The sequence below is a fragment of the Mytilus californianus genome, unplaced genomic scaffold, assembly GCF_021869535.1.
Source record: "Mytilus californianus isolate M0D057914Y unplaced genomic scaffold, xbMytCali1.0.p SCAF_26, whole genome shotgun sequence".
Classification (NCBI taxonomy): Eukaryota; Metazoa; Mollusca; class Bivalvia; order Mytilida; family Mytilidae; genus Mytilus; species Mytilus californianus.
Window position 1 is genome coordinate 4,130,131 of NW_026262675.1, and position 8,700 is coordinate 4,138,830.

At 31.2% G+C, this 8,700-nt stretch overlaps 1 long non-coding RNA gene across 1 annotated transcript; it reads left to right on the plus strand.

The window, feature by feature from the left end:
- Nucleotides 1-240: 240 nt before the first annotated feature.
- LOC127732739 (uncharacterized) lies at nt 241-1,458 on the plus strand. Its single transcript, XR_007996411.1, has 2 exons — nt 241-558; nt 1,090-1,458. It is a non-coding gene; the product is annotated as an uncharacterized LOC127732739 (long non-coding RNA).
- The last annotated feature ends 7,242 nt before the right edge of the window (nt 1,459-8,700 follow it).

Genomic DNA, 8,700 nt, shown 5'->3' on the forward strand with positions numbered 1-8,700 from the left:
ATATCAGCAAAGAATATTAGAAAAGAGCCACCTGGCAAGAAATAACAAATGTCTTATATGGGATCAGGGGACAACAAAAGATGGAAAATATGGGCTTATTTCTTTCCAGTATCCTATTTCGGGGACCTGGAAAAAGAAAAAAGCCCATAGATTCAGTTTTATGGTTTTTAATTAGTTTTTGATAAGTTTTAAATATTAATTTAAATAAAACACTTTATGCCATTTTATGTGTCATAAAATTTTGTGTGGGAATGCGGCTCACATTACTGAAGAGCCGCATCACATAAATAACGACAGAATATTTTGTAAACCCAGAAAATTTTGCCAGGGGCTCTCCAATTTTAAAGATTTGGGACTGGATTTTTTTTGAAGATATATAAGAGGTAAGGCTATAGCTTATATAAACAATTTTAACTGAATGTACAACAATTTTAGACTCCTTTTTAAAGATTTTGGTGGTCCTTAAAAGGACCGTTAATTTTGTCTGTATCTTTTTCAGCAGTAGATGAATGCAGCTATATCTTCCTTGATTTTGGAACTTTTGAAGAACAGCTTCTGGTATGTATATTCTTCTTAGCAGGTATTACTCTACCATATGAATGATCGTCCATTATGCTTTTACAAATGCAGCATCAAGTTTTGGATCAGGTTGCCCTTTTTTATATCTATCTGTACGTTTACTTCGATCCTTTTCTTCCACATGAACCTTAGTCTTCTGTCCAGTGCGTTGTAAATTTTTCTTTTTCCTTTCTGGAGTATTTTGGTTTACTTTGTTCCGTTCACACTCCCTTTACATCTGGTCGAAGTGTTTTGATGAACCTTTTGAGATTTTAAAACCAATACATTCTGCTTTTTGTCACAAGGAATAAGTGTACCATTATTCAAAGTGTGAATTAATGATGATGCCCTCCCTCCCTTCAAATTTCTAGAAAAGTTCATATTCTTTGGTAAGGAAACACTTAGTTCTCTGTTAACAGATTCACCTTTTTGAGTGTTATGATTAAATTTCATTTTCATTAATGCTTATTCGCTAAGTTTCATTTTTAAAAGTTCCTGCATTATTAACTTGTCTTTGTTATCCATATTCAGGTTGGTTAACTTGTTTGGACCCAAGTACATGGATCTCCTATGAGCCACCAAAAGTTGAGTGTCCACCACCACACACGTATGAACTAGTGGGACATTTAGAGCAGTCACAAGTATAACAACGCACAGTAGCATTAAGCATTCAGGCAGATCCAGGATTTCCCTCGACATTTGTTAAATGGTAGGAGGTGCCGTCTTGACTGGTTTTAGCTACAAGTGAGAACTTCTCTGCATCTAGCCTTTTCCATTGTATATTAAATGAACTTAGCTGACTGTTTGAAGACTAAGTCTCATGATTTATACCCTTGTTATGGGGTATGCTTCTTTGCATATGTAATTTTTATAAGATTTTTTTTTTAATTAAAAAAATAATTATAATTAATTTTTTTTCAGCATAATTTTTTTTTAACTAAAATTCCATATCAAAAATGAATTTATCTACCATGTGCAATTTACAGAATGTAAATATCTTTTAAAATAAAAAAGTTTTGCTGATTTTAAGCATATTTTCTTCATGAATTTATGATTTTATCCGATCAATTTTCTGGTATTTGAGATGTCATAGATAAGGATCAATAACTCTGTAACTGTTGGATCAAATCTATTGAAACTTTACACAATAACTACTGAGATGTATATCTTTATTTTAAAAGTGCAATTTAAAGTCTGGAAAAAAAATTAAAGTCTGACAGGAATAGGATCCCAGTTACGGCAACCAGTCCGGTACCCACGAATGTAGTTCTTAAAAAAAATATGTAACTTTTATTTAAAATGGTGTAGTTTTATTATTACACAAGTTCTGTAACTGAATGTAGATTTATTTGAATGGGTAGGCTTTCTAGCTTGAATTTCTGTAAAAATTTTGATTGATTTAAATGTAATCTGGCGTCGGTACATAGAGTAAATTGCCTAAATTCTAGCCTTTATTCTTCCCCGGAAGTAGACCGACCTACCCTGTTGTCAATCAAAACAAAATTGTGCAACGGAATGCCGGTCATGAGGCACTGAGATTGCACTTAGAAACTTCGAAACAAATGCCTAACGTGAAACAAAAGTCCCAAGGTGGCTATCAAAATTATTTATTGGACAGCACCCCATTTATTTACTAAGATTTTCAATGCGTTTCAATGGGGGAAATAACTGGGTCCCCGTTCCAAGTTGTACCGTACTAATTTTATTCTTATCTTTTAGCTAGTAAGTTTTGGGAATACGTTAATCAGTATAAGGCCACTAATGTTCATTTAAGTACCTTTTAATTGTTTTATTGAATAGCACTTGTTATCCATTTATGCTTATTTCATCCCTATACTTGATCAGGATTGTTGAGTGCATTTCATTACCTTCACTTGGGGTATGTTGACATCCTCAGTGAAGTGTAACTGTGCACGCTTACAAGCCTCACTTTCAATTTTGCTACAGGATATAGACCATTGGACCTTATCCAAGGAAGTTATTTGAATATTAGTGTAGCCTAGTATCTTTATATCTAAGACATTTTTCCCGCCCCACCACCCGAAGTTCTCTTTTAGAGTAATGGAATGCTCTTTACAATCAATTTATGCTTATTTCATCCCAATACTTGATCAGGATGGTTGAGTGCATTTCATAACCTTCACTTGGGGTATGTTGATTACATGTCTCTTTGTTATCTAGCTTAATTACGTAATCTAAATATTCAAGTTGTATGTCATGTTTTCTTTCCTCTTTTTCAAACATGAAAATATTAAAAAATAATGTAACTTACATAAGCAGAAATTTTAGAAATAAAGTAAAAATTTAAACTTCAAAATACTTTAACTAAAATTGTAAAAATTTAATAGTTTTCACTTTTTGTTTGGTCTGTTATATTATAATTTTGTCTTTGGCGATTCAAAAAGCAAATAATACTTAAATTTTCATTCAAATCCTAGCACAAAAAGAGGTTTTCAAAATTTGTGATTCTTCAACAAAAACTAAGGTATTTTACCACAATGTTTTTTTTATTTCACAAAAACAAAAGGGACCTTTCTTTTAAAAGAACTTACACAGTATAAAAAAAATTGAAAATCGGTTGACGCAATTTTGACGTCTCATATCAGACAACAATGAAGAGCTGACGGACAGACAGATGAAAGACAGACAGATGTCGGACAGCATTATAAGTATAGGTAATCTGTCAACTAGTCTGCCTATCTATCGTATATTGTAATTATACCAAATGATAATTTAAAATATCAAGAGTAGCTAGAAAAAAAATGTGCTCACCAGTCTGTTAATTTTATTGTCATGATAGTTTTGCCTGTGTCCTATAATCATGATAACAAAGTATAAGGAATTTCGATGAAAATATTTCCTTTGTATACACAAGCACATGTAGTCTGTTCTTAGACTCAAAATATATGTATTTTGTGTATTACTTTGGATTTTTTTTACTTGGACAACTTAATTTTAACTTCATTCACATGATAAAAGCAGTTTTAATGTGTATTCATTAGATATTAATTTTAAAAAGTTTGAATAATTTAAAATCAAACTTATTTCTATATTTTAAATAATTTTCCTGTTCTGAGTTTTCCTGATAGCTCATTGATACAAACATGTTAGAAACCAAGAACTTGACAACAGAATAAAGTTTGCACATGTACAAATAGTTTTTATTTAGATGATTATACGTTAATGTCATCCCATGAAAAAATCAAGGATAAGTCTATACAATAGATTGGTTCTTTCTATCTGGATTTCCCAACTCAATTATATCCTTGACAGTCCAAAATGTGAATTTCACAAATTCCAGTCATACATCAATGTATACCGGTTTATGTGTAGATGGTTAAACACCTTACTCCTAGAAAGTAAATTTGGGGTGTTTTTTACCTTCTCTTGACACATCTTCAATGCCACAATTTTCTGTGAATGCAGTTGTTTTTTGTTCTATTTGATTTTAATAGATCAAATAAGCATATATAAACGTTTTGTTCTGGACATCCATAAGATCTAGAAGAGAATTTCCATTGTGATGGATGTGGGCATTTCGTGTTATATCCATTTGTACATGTTAAAATCATGAGCTAAAAAAAAACATGGCTTATTAATAATTATATCACAATCATAATAATAATTATGAAAAAAATAATAATAATCAATTCTTTATTCAAAAAGGGTAAACACAGTTTCATTAAACGGATTTATAAAAGTTTCTCCAAACTTGTTTCCAAATCGCATATCTGACTGCTATGTAAAATTGTAATATTTTACTGTGATAATTAGTGTTTTAAAAGAATAAATACTGTTCAAACTAAACACAGTTCATGCAGTTAGTAAAGCAACAAACTTATCTTCACTGAGGCCCTCACATAAAATTCAATCAAAAACAGATATTTACACAAAATTGAATCATAATAAAAAGTTAATTAAATGCCCCGCTGGACATAGCTTGAAACGACCGCAAAGGTCGAACCCTGAACAGATGGGAGAAGCATGGACACTACATTCAAGTTTGATACAGCTCTGAATTTGAATTGTTTTTAGATATTTGCCACAGCATTGGTTTCTGACACAGAATGAATGTGGCCAAAGAACGGAGAAATTTGAAATTGGACTTTTACCTATTATGGTCCATTATCTAAAATCTGAATACACGGTTAGATTCAGCATATCAAAGTACACCAAGAAATCAATTAATTAATTTATTAATGGACAATATAAGCTGTTCGCTTCATAAAAAAAACAAAAATTATATGTATAGCATTCTGAAAATTAATTTATACAGAATAACAAACAAACCTACCACGAAGTTCAAAAAATTTACCAAAAAAATGAAAAAAAAAACAATTTCCAAAATTTCATTCATCATTAATACTATATCTTTAAAAAACTCTATTACATGTAAACATACCTGAATTATTTTTCAAAATAACTAATAATGAACATTAAATTTCAAACTTTATTTATACATAATTTCTAAAATTAGAATTTGATGCTATACATTGTATCTATTTTTAACTATGAATCTACTAACAATTTCTACTAATTGTGCAATACAGTTCTGAATTTTTGTTAAATATTTAACACAGCATAGGTTTCTGAGACAGGATGAATGTTGTCTAAGAACTTAACTTTTTAAATTGGATATTTACCTATTATGGTGCAATATCTAAAATCTTTAGATTCAGCATATCAAAGAACTCGAAGTTTTTCAATTTTTGATGAAATCAAACAAAGTTTTAATTTTAGACCCTTTGGACCTCAATGTGGACCAATTTGATGACGGGGCCCAACATTTAAAATCTAAATACACAGTAAGATTCAGCATATCAACGAACCCCATAAATTCAATTCTTATTGAAATCAAACAAAGTTTAATTTTGGACCAACTTGAAAATTGGGCCCAAAACAAAAATCTAAATACATGTATAGATTCAGCATATAAAAAAACCATGACTTTAATTTTTGTAAAAAATCAAATTAAGTTTAATCTTACATCCTTTGGACCTTAATGTGGACCAATTTGAAAACCTTTGGACCTTAATGTGGACCAATTTGAAAAGATTAAAAATTCAAATTACACGGTTAGATTCAGCATATCAAAGAACCCCAAGAATTCATTTTTTGTTGAAATCAAACAAAGGTTTACTTTGGACCCTTTGGACCTCAATGTGGACCATTTTAAAAAACGGGGCCTAAAATCCAAAATCTAAATACACGGTTAGACTCAGCATATGGAAGAACCCAAAAAATTCAAGACTTTGAATTAAACCCTATTGAAAGTTATTAGAAAAGTATTGCTTTTAGCCCCTTTTTCCTAAACGGTTAAGGCCGTATCCTATAAAATCAATCCTAACTTTCCTTTTGAGGTATGGAACCTAGTGGTACTAATTCATAGAGATCCATATACTTATACACAAATTATGTCCTGAAACAAGAAAAATGCTTGTTTTTGTCCCTAATTACTAAACAGTTAAGACAATAACCCCCCAAAATAACCGCAACCTTTCTTTTGTGGTATAAAACCTTGTGGTACAATTTCATAGAGATCCATACATTTTTACTCAGTTATTGTCTAGAAACCAAATGTCTTCGGACGACAACGACGACGCCGACAACATCATACCATTGTACGGTCATATAAAAAGATAGATTAGGGGGCTACCATTTGATTTTTATGGGGGGTGGCTAGGATGAAAAATTTTGTCCTGCATTTTTTTTAGTTGTAATCTCTGTCCTGCCTTTTTATTTTTCACTCTATTCGGTCCTGCCTTTTTTTTTTAAAGTTTATCCTGACTTTTTTTTACCTGAATTGTCATCCTGACTTTTTTTTTTTGCAAGTGTCTAATCCTGCCTTTTTTTTACTCAAAACTCCTGTCCTGCCTATTTTTTTCAAATTTCATCCTAGCCCCCCCCCCCCCCCCCCCCCCATAAAAATCAAATGGTAGCTCCCTTAGTAGTAAACAAAAGAAGAACCATAAGATTTGGTTGAGGCAAAGTGAAGTAAGAGTGTGGTAACAGCAAATTTGCCAATTTTTCCTTTTATAGAGGGATATCATTAAAAAACGGTGAAAGTGACACCACCCAAACTCAAACTTGATTATTGTTTGGTGATAATAAGCATTGTGTATAAGTTTCATATCATTTGGTTGAGGTAAATAAAAGTTAGAGAACAAAAATCAATTTTGGGATGTACGCACAGACAGACAATGGAAAACCTTAATGCCCCCTTCGCCTAGTAGCATGGGCATACAAACATTTGTCAGGAACTCTTATAGTTTATGAGTAGCAATTAAAATATTTTTGGGAATGGGGAATAAGTTATTAAGGTAAATAGTCCACTGTGGTAATCTCTGCACAAGAAAGCTTTAAGTATACATTACTTTGTACCAAACATTATTTCAATATGTCACATACTTTTTGCTTTAAAACCTATCCGAAGAAAAAGAATATTGAACAACCAAATTTCAATAAGATCCTTTTATTAGGAAGGAAAGAAGTTTATTACTGATTTAATAAGCCATATCAATCAAAATGTTAATTTCTGCAAAAAATAAATGAAAATTGGACTTTTGGGTTATTAAGTTAATCTACTACACAAATGTTAAAAATATATTGATTTGATATTATGAACCAATCTAAATTTTGATAGAATAAGATGATACATGTTTTGTCTATGTGGCTAAAAAATATAAAGGTTAAGTCTTTTTAATACAAGATTACATGCAAAGTATATAATTTATTATTATTCTAAATTGGTGATCAGGCTTTTTTTTGTGTATGCCCATACAATTATCTCCATAAAAAGGCTTCATATTTGAGTTGCAGCTGATATTTTACAATTCATTTAAATATATTTTCTAACTCTGAAATGAACATATATTGTAACAAGAGTGCACACGCTGAAAAGTCTCACCTGCTTAACTGACCATGATTTACTAAATGTTAAAAGTCTTAGAAATAAAGGTTTTACTGCAAGTATCACATAAGCTTAACATTATCAATGATCGATGGAAATAAGGTATATATACCCTGGCATACATACATGTACACCTTAAAATCATTTCATACACCAAATATATAGTTGACCTTTTGTTTATAGTATCAAGGAAACAAACCAAACTGTGAAAACTTAACATTGACCAATGAACCATGAAAATGTAGTCAAGGTCAGATGATACATGACAGACAGACATGTACACCTTACAATCATTCCATGCACCAAAAAACAGTTGACCTTTTAACTTATATTAGCTAAGAAACAGGCTTAACCAGAAAAACTAAATATTAACTAATGAACCATGAAAATGAGGTCAAGGTCAGATGAACCCTGCCAATCATTCCATACACCAAATACAATTGACCTATAACTTATAGTATCTGAGAAGAGGACTAAACTACAGAAACTTAACATTGACCAATGAACAATGAAAATGAGTTCAAGGACAAATGATACCTGCCAGACAGACATATTCACCTTACAATCATTCCATACACCAAATGTAGTTAACCTATTGCTTAAAAACTAGAGGCTCTAAAGAGCCTGTGTCGCTCACCTTGGTCTATGTGCATATTCAACAAAGGACACTTTCCAACATTGAAGACGAGATTAGAACTCATGACAAAAATCTTTGTTTTGTTGATCTTGTAATGCTGATCATTTAGTCTGTTTAGTTTCTCTCTATTTTCTTAGGTTTTGCTCAAAACACAAAAGAGGGTAAATAAAAAATCCTCATTTAAGGGCATTCATTTCTATAAAGAGTGACAGTCTAACAACTATATCGGCAAAATTTGACTTGTTAGTAGTTTTTGCCTTGCTGATTATTTTTGTGATTTAAAGTGTCTATTTATCTATTATAACTTTTATCATATGAGGCAAAACGCAACAAAATGGTAAAAAAAATCGTCATTAAAGGGCAATAACTCCAATAAGGGGTCGCCGGACGATTTCCACTAATTGTTCTTAATTGTAAATCTTGTCTTGCTAATTTTTTTTGCTTATTTAAGTTTCTATCTATCTATTACAATTTTTAAGATATAAGGCAAAAACGCAAATAATTGATAAAAATCGTCATTAAAGGGTAATAACTGTTATCAGGAGTCAACTGATGATATCGACCATCAGACTTATTTGTAGAACTTGTCTTGTTG